Here is a 13031-nt window from a genome sequence, read left to right as displayed (position 1 = left end):
AGAGACCCTCACCTTCCCCTCACCCCCACACCCAGCTGCTCCTGAAGTTCCATCAGATCTCTTTCCAAAAGCTCCAATTTGCTCCCACTTCTTTCATCCCACTGTCCTGTACCGACCCCCATTATCTCTTGCCTGGGCCACTCACTACCTTAGCCTCCTAACTAACTTCCCTACCTATACCATCTACCTTCCAAATTGTTGCTGCATTGGTCTTTTTAAGACAGAAATCTAATCATGTCATTTCTCTTCTTAAATTAACCCTTCAAGATCCCCTCTTCCCCTACATGAAGGCATTCCAGCGCCTATAGAAGCCCAGTCCTTCAGTCTTGTCAACATCCCTTCCCTCACAGCTACATAAAATCACCACAGCAGTTTCTCAAACTTGCCATGATTTTTCTCATTTCCTTGGGGCCCTGTAGGCTGAACACTGTACAAAAATAAGGTTTTAAGTAAGCATTTAAGAGCCAGGTTTGAGCCCTTGTCTTGCTGTAGACTCCCCCACCTTTGTGCACAGAGACTCCGAGGTAAAGATGTTGGAATTCCAGAGATTCTCCATTGTTCACCTAACATAATCACTTAATTATAATTCCCCTTTTAACCAAAGGATTTTCAGCAAGTCACTTTGAACCAAACTGATTAAAATAAACATCAGTTGCCTTTGTTTTCTTCTATATAGTTTCATTTAAATTTCATCTTTATCCAATGCAAAACATTTGCCAATTCCACACCAAAAAGGAAAGGAGATATTTTTCTTTTAATGTTCTAGGTGTGAGAGGATCATTCGTTTTCCTTCTTTCTTTCTTTTGCTTATTCTTTCTTTCTTTTTTTTTTTTTTGAGACGGAGTCTCGCTCTGTTGAGCAGTCTGGAGTGCAATGGCGTGATCTCAGCTCACTGCAACCACTTAGAACCTTAATAGCCCCTTCTTCCATACCAGCCCACATCTCACCCTAACAGTCCTGAAGGCCCCTGAAGGAGGAACTTGAAGTGGACTCTGGGCTCTGAGGCCTAGGGATCCAGTCACAAAGGTACACCTATCTGTTCAGGTAACTGCTCCATCGTCCCACTTTCCCCAGCCTCCAGCACCAACTGGGCCCTAGGTTTTCCCAGTGCACATGTCCTGTAATAGAGAGCCACTGTTTTGGCCTGCCCAGTATCCATTTCCCTTGGCACTAGCTTTGGAGATTTGGCTTGGGGCAACTGTTTCAGCTGTTATAATCTTGGTGGACTGTCAGCAAAGGCTACCTCCATTCCCTGGCTAAGGGATTGGCGTGTGACCCAAGCTAGGCCAATCAGATGCTCTCTCCTCGTTGAATTTTTTTTTTTTTTTTTTTTTTTTTTAATAGAGATGGGGCTGGGCATGGTGGCTCATGCCTATAATCACAGCACTTTGGGAGGCCAAGATAGGAAGATCAGCTGAGGTTAGGAGTTTGAGACCAGTCTGGCCAATGTGGTGAAACCACATCTCTACTAAAAATACAAAAATTAACCAGGCTTGGTGGTAGGCACCTGTAATCCCAGCTACTAGGGAGGATGAGGCAGGAGAATTATTTGAGCCCAGGAGGCAGAGGCTGCAGTGAGCAGAGATTGTACTCTAGCCTTGGCAACAGAGTGACACTCTGACTAAAAATAAATAAATAAATGAATAAATTAATTAATAAAATAAAATAGAGATGTACTCTTGCTCTGCTGCCCAGGCTGGTCTCAAATTCCTGGGCTCAAGGGACCCTTCCACCTCAGCCTCCCGAAGTGCTGGCATTACAGACCTAAGCCACTGTGCCTGGACACCTCCTTGAATCTGAAATGGAATGACATGAAAATGGGACCCAGTGTAGTGGCTCACACCTGTAATCTCAGCACTTTGGGAAGACTAGACAGGAGGATCGCTTGAAGCCAAGAGTTCAAGACCAGCCTGGGCAACATAGCAAGATCAGTCTCTATTAAAAAAAAAAAAAAAAAGAAAGAAAGAAAGAAAGAAAAGAAAGAAAGAAGCAAAGTAAATGGAATTAATGTATCCCCAAGGCGGCACCATAAAGGGATTGCTCCATAGCCCTTGATTTCACAGTCCTGCTTCCTCCTGTTTCTGGGACAGCCTCTTTAGCATTTTCTTTGATTCTGTGAGCCACCCTCATTTCTTTCTAATACAGTCATTTTTTGCTTAAGTTAGCTAGAGTTTTTCTGTCGCTGGAAACCAAAGCCTCCTGACCCATACAAATTTCACCTTCTTAGAGGAGCAGAGGGATGTGCCCCTGTGGTGGGCTCATATTTGGAGGCTCTGGCAGGGGTTCAAATCTCGCCTGGTCCTGGAATAAGAGGAAAGAGAGCCCTGCTGCTAGTGGGTGCTGTCACACCTTAACTCAGGGCCCCAGTCTTTGTGGCCTGTTTTGCTAGGATCCACTCCCAGCCTAACCTCCAGGTCTCAACACTCAACCCACAGCCTGAAATAGCTAAGTTTACCCCCATGACTCCCTATCACAAGTGCTACAAATGGCTCGGGCTGGTGTCATGGTTCTTTTCCACAAATAGCCATCTCATTCCTGTGCTGTGCCCTTGCTCGTGGTGTTCTGGGACACCTTATCTCAGGGTAAGCTGGGCTCCCCATGCCCTCTGCCCCAGTCCCTCCCATGCCTTCAGACCGTAGGCCACATCCTGCCTCTTCTGAACCCACACTTCACTGGGTTCTCTCTGATGTGGGATAGGCAGAACAAGTGATTTGTGTGGTTGAGCTCTGTTTACTTTGTAGACTTTAGTCTTTGAGGACTTGACTACAAGCTCCAAGTGCCTTGTTACTTTTCTTGCTTGGACCTCAGTGTCAAGCACGAGGCTGGGCACACAGTGAATGGTCATATTGATTTCTCCACCCCTAGTTTGAAAATTGTTCCCACCCTGTGATTCATATTCTTCATTCATTCATTTACACAACATTTATCAAGCACCTACTAAGTGTGGGTTCTGTCCTAAGTGCTGGAGGTACACACTGAATAAAACAAAGCCGAGGAATTCAAATCTCATGGTGAAGATTTATTGAGAATTAAATGTAGCAGAATGACCTATTGAGGAAATAACCATGTCTAGTTTTTCTCAGCTGCAGGCTCACCTCAAAAGAATGAAAGGCATTTCATCCCTGGGGCGAGGAGCGGGAGAGAGCCAGACTTCATGTCCTTGAAGTGTGGACTTTCTTGACCCCCATGAGGGTTGGTGTAGTTCAGAGTAGAAAAGAGAAGCTGCAAGCAGCAGGATTCCCAGAAGACAACTTCCAAACAGACTTTTTAAACAAAGATTAGAATTGGAGGCATAATGGTTCCCAGATTAAAGCGCGATGGTCTCAACTCAAGAGGGTTAGTTGAAACTCTCAAGACCAGAGAGGGAATGAAGGTATGAATTCCATCGATGGCAGAAACCTGCACTCACGAGGATGTGTCCTCTGACATGGGAGGACCTAGGAGGAAGAATATTTGGGTGACCACATGTGTGCTAATAATAACAGACAGCATTTAGTGCATACCTACTGTGTGCCAGGAAGCGCTGTGTGAGGCATGTTGTACGTATTCACTTATTTCTCACAAGAACCCTGTGAAGTAGGTACTATTATTGTTTCCATCTGACAGATAAGGCAAAGATAGATAAAGTGAACTTCCTAAGGTTATGGATCCAAGAATCAAACCCAGGCGATCAGATTTCACTGAGGGCCATGTATGCCTATGAGGGCCGAGGACAAAGGGCTGCAGTTCTGGGAGCCTTTGTTCTCAACGGACATGGTGACTGAACTTGTCACAGAGGAGATGGGACGGCACCCCCCACCTGCAGATGTGCTTCACAGCCAGGCCGGGCATACGTATTAGCCGTGGCAACTGGCCACAGCCAATGGCCAGTACTGAAGGACATGGTAATCTTGGTAAGAAGGGGCTTGTATCAGTTAACCATGGTCGCAGTAATTAGTGTGGTAGAACAATCACAGAATTTTAGCAGCACACGACAGTGTTTATTTAGTGCATGTGTTTGGGGACCAGCTGGAGTTCATTGCTATAGGCCAGCTTTGGCTGGCATGGTTTGGCACCACTCTGCGTGTCTCTCATCCTCCTTTCATGACCAGCAGGCCAGCCAGGGGATGTTCATGGAGATGGCAGAAGCACCCCAGCAACAGTCCCAGTGTGCATGCCCATTTTAAACCTCTGCTCATGTCACATCTGCTAAAATACTGCTGCTCATGGCAAGTCACATGGCTGAGCCAAGGCAAGGTATGGAGAAATCCACCCTGTTCACAGTTAGTGGGTAAAGAATGTGGATGGATTACCCTATTACCCAGGATGGGGTGAAGAGATGGAAGCAAAATCTAGCATTCCACAGAACTTAAACTGGATTTAATTTTGATTTCAAAAGACAGTGAAATGCTACGTTATATTGTGGAGCAGTTCATGCTTGTTATAAAATCTATCTTCAGGGACCACAAATTTTACCATGAGAATATTTAAATTTTTAGTGTTTATTTTAGTGAAAATCTTAAAATAACTTTTAGCAAGAACATATTTTGGGTGGTCTAGAACAGCGGTCCCCAACTTTTTTGGCATCAGGGACTGGTTTCGTGGAAGACAATTTTTCCACAGACGGAGGGGAGGTTTTAGGATGAAACTGTACTCAGGCATTAGATTCTCATAAGGAGTGCACAACCTAGATCCCTCGCATGTGCAGTTCACGATAGGGTTCATGCTCCTATGAGAATCTAATGCCGGTTGGAGTGGTGGCTCATGCCTGTAATCCCAACACTTTGGGAGGCCGAGGTGGGTGAATCACGAGGTCAGGAGTTCAAGACCAGCCTGACCAACATGGTGAAACCCCCTCTCTACTAAAAATACAAAAAATTAATCGGGTGTGGGGGCAGGTGCCTGTAATCCCAGCTACTTGGGAGGCTGAGGCAGGAGAATTGCTTGAACCGGGGAGGTGGAGGTTGCAGTGAGCTGAGATTACATGCCACTACACCCCAGCCTGGATGGCAGAGCAAAACTCCATCTCAAAAACAGGAAAAAAAGAAAAAAAAAGAATCGAATGCCCCCATGATCTAACAGGAGACAGAGCTCAGGCGGTAATGCTCACTTGTCCACTGCTCACCTCCTGCTGTGCAGCCCAGTTTCTAACAGGTCAGGGACTGGTATCCGTCCGCAGCCCAGGGGTTAGAGACCCCTGGTCTAGAAGACTATGGTAGTTGCCTTACAGTCTTCAGAGCCCCAGTGATCTGCTACAATGGCGCATTTAACTTTTTTCTTTTTTCTTTTTTTTTTTTGGAGACAGGGTCTCCCAGGCTGGAGTGCAGTGGTATGATCATAGCTCACTGCAGCCTCTAACTCCTGGGCTCAAATGATCCTCCCACCTCAGCCTCCTGAGTAGCTGGGACTATAGGTGCATCACCATGCCCCTCAATTTTCTTTTTCTTTGATTTTTTTTCTTGTTTTCTTTTTTTTTTAAAGATAGAGTCTCTCTCTGTTTCCCAGGCTGGTCTCGAACTCCTGGGCTCAAGGAATCCTCCCCCATCAGCCTCCCAAAGTGCTGAGATTCCAGGTGTCAGCCACCATGCCCAGACTAGCATTTTGCTTTCCAGTGCAGCTTTCTTAAACCAAGACCCGTAGTCTCACCTGAGAAAAGCCATGCATTTCCAAGGTTGGAAAACTTTGGTGAGAATGATACACAGCAAACAATATATAGATAAGGCCCAGAGACAGAGGCATTTAAAGGTGAGGAGGGTTAGGGCAGCTATGAGGGCTCCGGGCAGGGTTTATGGTACTCTGCAGAGAAGCAGTGGTAGCACTTGAATAGGTCTTGAAGGATGGCAGAGTGGGGTCCTGGGGATAATCTCCAGGTTCCTTCTTCTCTGAGTGGATATATCAGATACTTGTCTCTAGGGCTTCTGGACCACAGCCTTGTCCTTCACCCTCACATCTATGCTGCTGGCTACTGGCTATAGCATTTGAAGAAGAGGCTGAGGAGTATAATGGCTGAGCTTTCTGGTTTTGGAGCCAGGTCAACCAGGGTTCAAATCTTGACTTCAGGACTGACGTGATGTCTCACCCCGGTAATCCCAGCACTTTGGGAGGCTGAGGCAAGCCGATCTCTTGAGTTCAGGAGTTTGAGACCAGCCTGGCCAACATGGTGAAACCCCATCTCTACAAGAAAAAAAAAAAAAAAAATTAGCTGGGCATGGTGGTGTGTGCCTGTGGTCCTGGCTACTTGGGAGGCTGAGATGGGAGGATCACTTGAGCCTTGGAAGTGGAGGTTGCAGTGAGCCAAGATCATGCTACTATATTCCAGCCTGGGTGACAGAGCCAGACCCTGTTAAAAAAAAAAAAAAAAAAAAAATCTTGGCTTTGACATTGACTAACTCTGAGCCCTTAGGCAGGTTGCTTGAATTATTGGAGCCTGTTTCCTCATCTGAAGACGGGAATTATAATACTCTCCTGGGGTGTTTTAAGAATTAGAACTTGGCTGGGTGCAGTGGCTCACTCCTGTAATCCCAGCACTTTGGGAGGCCGAGGTGGGCAGACCACTTGAGCTCAGGAGTTCAAGACCAGCCTAGGCAACATGGCGAAACCCCACCTCTTCAAAAAATACAAAAATTAGTCAGGCATGGTGGAGCGTGCCAGTAGTCCCAGCTACTTGGAAGGCTGAGCCTGGGAGGTGGATGTTGTCATGAGCCAGGATCGTGCCACTGCACTCCAGCCTGGGTGACTAAGGGAGACCCTATCTCAAAAAAAAAAAAAAAAAAAAAAGATTAGAACTTGCCAGTGAAGCCTGAGATTTTCTTCATTGGAACATGTTTGACTTCTGATTTCATTTCTTTAATGGTTATAGGATTATCCAGATTCCTATGTCAAGGTGAGTCAGTTTTGCTAAGTTATATATTCAACCAATTTGTCTATTTCGAATATACCTTCAATTTTATTGGCCCAAAATTATTCACAATGTCCTCTTATTTTATTTCTAATGCCTGTAACATCCATAGCAATAACTTTCTTTTCATTCCTGACTTCGAATATTTTTGCCTTCTTTCAACTTTTTCTTCATCATTATCACCAGGGATTTATCAATTTTCACACAATTAGCTTGTGACTGGCTTAGCTGATCCTCTCTGTGGCGTGTTCTGTGGCATGTTTCTTCAATTTCTGTTCTCCACTTTGTCATTTCCTTCCCTCTACTTTGAGTTTATTTGCTGTGGTTTTTTTCTAACTTATTAAGATAAATTCTTAGCTCATTAATTTTCAATCTTTTTTCTTTTCTAAGATATGCATTTAAGGTTATACATTTCCTTTTGGAGGCTTAAATGAAAAAGAAAAGTACATTTAAATGCCTGCTCCCAAATGGGCACTCAGTAAATGTCTTATCATCACCATCATTATCATTATGCAGTGTCATATGAGATGGGATCCCAGCACAGTTTGCAGCTCTCTTGCTCTCTCATATGGTATGTATTCACTGAGTGTTCGCCAGGGGACTCTCTGAGGACTCATTCTGGGCCTCAGATCACTTCTCTTTTTGGGTCTTCAGGAGGCTTCCTCCACAGGGTAAGGCAGGGCACAGACAGGAGCGTGTGCTTTTGGCCCCATCATCCTTGGGGAGCTTAGGCCTTGTTCTCTTGAGATGGTTGGCAAGTCCATGGGAAGAATGAATTCTAACCTGCAAGCCTTTGGCAAATTATATTTTCTAAAAATGGTCACAATAATATCTCCCATCCCACATGCTCTTCTAGAACTTTGTTCTTCCCCCATCAAGAGATAGGGTTTAATTCTCCTCCCCTTGAGTCTAGTGGGCTTATGTCTCCTTTGAAACTAATGAATTGCAGCAGAAGTAATGTTGGGAGGCTGAGTGCTGTGGCTCATGCCTGTAATCCCAGCACTTTGGGAGGCCGAGGCCAGCAGATCACCTGAACTCAGGAGTTCGAGACCAGCTTAGGCAACATGGCAAAACCCCATCTCTACTAAAAATACACAAATCAGCTGCGCATGGTGGCACATGCCTATAATCCCAGCTACTCAGGAGGCTGAGGTAGGAGAATTGCTTGAATCTGGGAGGCAGAGGTTGCAGTGAGCCGTTATCACACCACCGCACTCCAGCCTGGGCAACAGAGTGAGACTCTGTCTCAAAAAAAAAAAAAAAAAAAAAGTAATGCTGAGAAACTTCTGAGGCTTGGTCAAAAAAGGTGATGTAGTTTCCTCTTTGGTGGCTGAAAAACTCATGATTAGAAACTGAATTACCACATGGGAAGTCTGACTATTCTACAGCCACCATGTTGTGAGGAAGCCAAACCATCCAGAGAGGCCACATGTAGGCACTCTGGCCTGCAGTCCTAATCTTCCAGTCAACCCAGCCCAGGAACTAGACATGTTTTTGACTGAGCCTTCAGTGATTCCAGCCCCAGCTGATGAGAGACCCACGTCCCTTAAATCTTACCAGTTGAGGCCCCAGATGTTATAGAACAAAGACAACCCACCCTCCACTGTACCCTCTCCAAATTCTTGACCCAGGGAATCATGAGCACAAAAAAATGATTGTTTCAAGCTCTAAGCTATCAGATATTTTGCTACACAGCAATAGACAATTGGAATGATGCTAATTGTATTGTTTGGTACCCTACTGCTCCATCAGAATCCTTCAACCCCCACCACATTTCATATTCTGTGGACTTCATGCTTACAGACCCAAACAGAGTTTGCAGATGCAAAGCACAATAAAGATCTTTTGCATGAGTCCTGTGGGAGTGAAGATGGGAATGGAAATTTCTCTGATCCTATCGATTTTCTGGACTGAGTGCTCCTAGGACCCTTGTTCCCAACCTTTCCAAGTCCTAAGAACTCCTTTGTCTCATCAAAAAGCCTGGGTATCCCTCATATGATACTGGTTGTACTTTCAGTACAGCCAATAGATAGCAAATATTTATTGGGACCTTAAACAAGTACCAGGCACTGTGCTAAGTATTTTACATATATTATCCTCATAAGAAACCTGTGATTGTCTTTATTCCTATTTTACAGATGTGAAGTGAGGTAATCAGATTGCCCTGGCAGTCTGTTCTGCATATCAAATGCAGAGCTCACGAAGTGGGGCCTGTATGATGGTATCCGGATATGACACTGCATAATAATGATGATGATGATATTTATTGAGTACTATTACAGGCGCACACCACCACTCCTGGCTAATTGTTGTATTTTTAGTAGAGACGGGGTTTCACCATGTTGGCCAGGCTGGTCTTGAACCCCTGACCTCAAGTGATCCACCTGCCTCAGCCTCCCAAAGTGCTGGGAGTACAGGCGTAAGCCATCAGGCCTGGCCGCCATTTTCTTTTCTGCATTTTGATGGCACCTCTAGCAATGGCCACATTGCTTGCTCTTGGGTTCCCACTTTCAAGCAGTTCATTTCCTATACAGCAGCGTCCATGGCTCAGCCATTGATTGTGATTACCACCATTTCCTATTTTGCTTTTCCAGCCTTAGGGCTGATAGTGAATTCCTGTAAATACTGGTCTTTGGATAACCTCATCTTCTTTTTGCTTCTCTACTTCTTCCAAAATGTTTGTTACCAATTCTTCAAATTAAATTCCATCTACTTGAAATACCTAGAGGAATTTCTGATTTTTTTTTTTTTTTTTTTTTTGAGACAGAGTCTCACTCTGACACCCAGGCTGGAGTGCAGTGGCACAATCTCAGCTCACTGCAACCTCCTCTACCTCCTGGGTTCAAGTGATTCTCCCACCTCAGCCTCCTGAGTAGCACGACCACATGTGTCTGCCACCATGCCTAGCTAATTTTTGTATTTTTTGTAGAGTTGGAGTTTTGCCATGTTTCCCAGGTTGGTCTCGAACTCCTGGGCTCAAGCGATCTGCCTGCCTCGGCTTCCCAAAGTGCTGGGATTACAGGCATGAGCCACTGCACCTGGCCTTCTGATTTTTACTAATTGTCTATTGACTAATTTACTTGGCATTACAGAACTTTGCATAATCTGCCATTCAACTCTCCAACCTCCATCTCCAAATCATTCTCCCTTTGCACCTGTTGTTCCAAATATGTACTTAGAATGCTTGTCCCCCAGCACTTTGTAAAGCTGGCTCCTTCCCATTTCTCAGGTCTTGGTGTAAATGACAGTTTTGCAGAACAGCCTTCCCTGTTATCTAGTGTAAACCTACCCCGTACCCAGGTACTCTTATCACACTACTCTTTTTTTTTTTAGACCGAGTTTTTCTCTTGTTGCCCAGGCTGGAGTGCAATGGCATGCTCTCGGCTCACTGCAACCTCTGCCTCCCAGGTTCAAGTGATTCTCCTGCCTCAGCCTCCTGAGTAGCTGAGATTACAGGCAGGTGTCACCACACCTGGCTAATTTTGTATTTTTAGTAGAGATAGGGTTTCTCCATGTTGGTCAGGCTGGTCTCGAACTCCCGACCTCAGGTGATCCGCCTGCCTAGGCCTCCCAAGTGCTGGGATAACAGATGTGAGTCACCATGCCTGGCCCACACTACTCTTTTATTGTCTTCACAACACTTACTACTTACCTTATCTAGCTCATTTATTTGTTAACTTGCTTACTATCTGCTTCCAAGGCTAACAGAAACTCTGAAAGAACAGGAAGCATGTCTGTCTTGCTTATTACTGTACCCAGTGTCTGGCACAGAGTTGATGCTTAATACATAGTTTTGAGTAAATGAATGATGGAATGAGTGATATATAAGCCCTCCACCTCCCAGGCCTGAGATGGGTCCCGGCACCTACTGAGATTTTTGATATTGGAGGCTCCCAAGGGAGGATTCCTTTGCCTCTCCTGAGGCAGGACCACCAAGGTCTGTGCCCAGCAGATGGGTCCTGAGCTCTACTTGTGCCTTCAGGCAGGCCCCTCCTAGGCAGTGGGAGGCCTCCTTGTGGCTCTGGCCCTTCTCCTGGCACATCCTAGTCAGCCTGTTTCTTTCCATGCTTCCAGCAGGCTGCAGGGCATTAATGATTAAAAGTGCAAGCCTGCCCAGAGCCAGTATCAATTAGACTACACGCCCACCATGCTGGAAGCTCATTAGCTCCAACAAGCTAGGACCCACTCTCACAAAATTTTTCCCATCTGTGTACTGGATTTGATAGCTACAAAGAAAACCATCAAGACTGTGATAAAATTAATTTTACTGATCATCACATTTTTATCACATAATAACAAGCAGAAAGTTTGTTACATAAATATTTAACTCAAATCATTCCTGATAAGCAGAAGAGAAAAAACACAATGAAATTCATATTGTAATGAATGAAACTGTAAAGAGCCATTATATTTTTCTTCTATGACATTGTGAACAAAATAAATTATAGGGTTTTATGCTTTTTTTTTTGAGACAAGGTCTCACTCTGTCACACAGGATGGAGTGCAGTGATGTGATCATAGCTCACTGCAGCCTCCGACTCCTGAGCTCAAGGGATTGTCCTACCTCAGCCTCCCAAGTAGCTAGGACTACAGGTGCATGCCACCATGCAGACTAATTTAAAAAAAATCTTTTTGTAGAGATGAGTCTCACTATGTCACCCAGGCTAGGGATCTTATTCTATAGAAAACAAACAAAAATTAATTTTGCTGCTACAGAAGAGAGAAGGCAGCAGGCTAAAGATTGAGGCTTCCTTTACAAGCATGGGCGCTGCACCAGCCCAGTTATTTGGTCCATCTGCCTGCCTTTAGGAAGACCTCGTTTTGGGTTTTAACATCTCCTAGCTTGGAAGTGTCTTCTGGATATCAGGCTGGCTGAAGCAGGCAGAGGAAACAAACAGAAACCGTGGAAACATTTTTAAGAACATTAGGAGTATAATTCCCAACAAGACTTTGAAACGAGGCATTGAGAGAGAGAAGCTGATGTTGGGCTAACATCTGGGCTTGATCAAGCCAGAAAGGGCAGAAAAGTCCAGCAAAAAGCCTGCCCACTCTCAACTCACCAGCAATTACAGGCACTTCCCTAGTTCAGGAACCCCTTTCTGGGGAGCTGGATTGTGGGGATGGGATACTCTGTAACCTCTTGGAGGCCCACAGGCTGACTCATTATGGAGTCTCATCCTTCCATTATTTCTTCCACCAGCCTGGACCACATGGTGAAACCCTGTCTCTACCAAAAACACAACAATTAGGCAAATGCGGTAGCATGCGCCTGTAGTCCCAGCTACTTGGGAGGCTGAGGTGGGAGGATCTCTGGAGCCCGGGAAGTTGAGGCTACAGTGTGCCATGATCATGCCACTGCACTCCAGCCTGGGTGACAGAGCAAGACCCTGTCTCAAAATAAATAAAAAAAAATTTTTAAATATATTTCCTCCTAATTCCCCTACTTCAGGCTAACTAAACCATCCACCATTTCTTTTTTTTTTTTTTTTTTTTTTTTTTGGAGTCTCGCTCTGTCGCCTAGGCTGGAGTGCAGTGGCGCGATCTTGGCTCACTGCAAGCTCCGCCTCCTGGGTTCACGCCATTCTCCTGCCTCAGCCTCCTGAGTAGCTGGGACCACAGGCGCCCACCACTGCACCCAGCTAATTTTTTGTATTTTTAGTAGAAACGGGGTTTCCCCATGGTCTCGATCTCCTGACCTTGTGATCCGCCCGCCTCGGCCTCCCAAAGTGCTGGGATTACAGGCGTGAGCCACCGCGCCCGGCCCTCCATCCACCATTCCTATCTAAGCATTCTACTTTTCCTCTTCTATGCCTTTCTCATGCTGTTCCTTTGCTAGAATACCCTGCCTTCTTCTGTAACCATCCAGATCCTCTAATACTAAGTCATAACTCAAAAACCACTTCCTCCAAGAAGCCTTCTCTGATCTCCCCAACTGGAAAGTCTTGCTCTACCTTTGAACTCCTAATGCCCTGGATCATAAGACTCTGACCACTTCCTTCCTTTCCTTTTTCCTTTTTTTTTTTTTTTTTTCTTTTTGAGATGGTGTCTCACCCTGTCACCCACAGTGGAGTGCAGTGTTTTGATCTTAGCTTGTTGCAATCTCCACCTTCCAAGATCAACTGATCCTCCCATCTCAGCCTCCCGAGTAGCTGGG

This window comes from Mandrillus leucophaeus, unplaced genomic scaffold, assembly GCF_000951045.1.
Source record: "Mandrillus leucophaeus isolate KB7577 unplaced genomic scaffold, Mleu.le_1.0 Scaffold534, whole genome shotgun sequence".
Classification (NCBI taxonomy): domain Eukaryota; kingdom Metazoa; phylum Chordata; class Mammalia; order Primates; family Cercopithecidae; genus Mandrillus; species Mandrillus leucophaeus.
Note: the sequence above shows the minus strand (reverse complement) of the source record.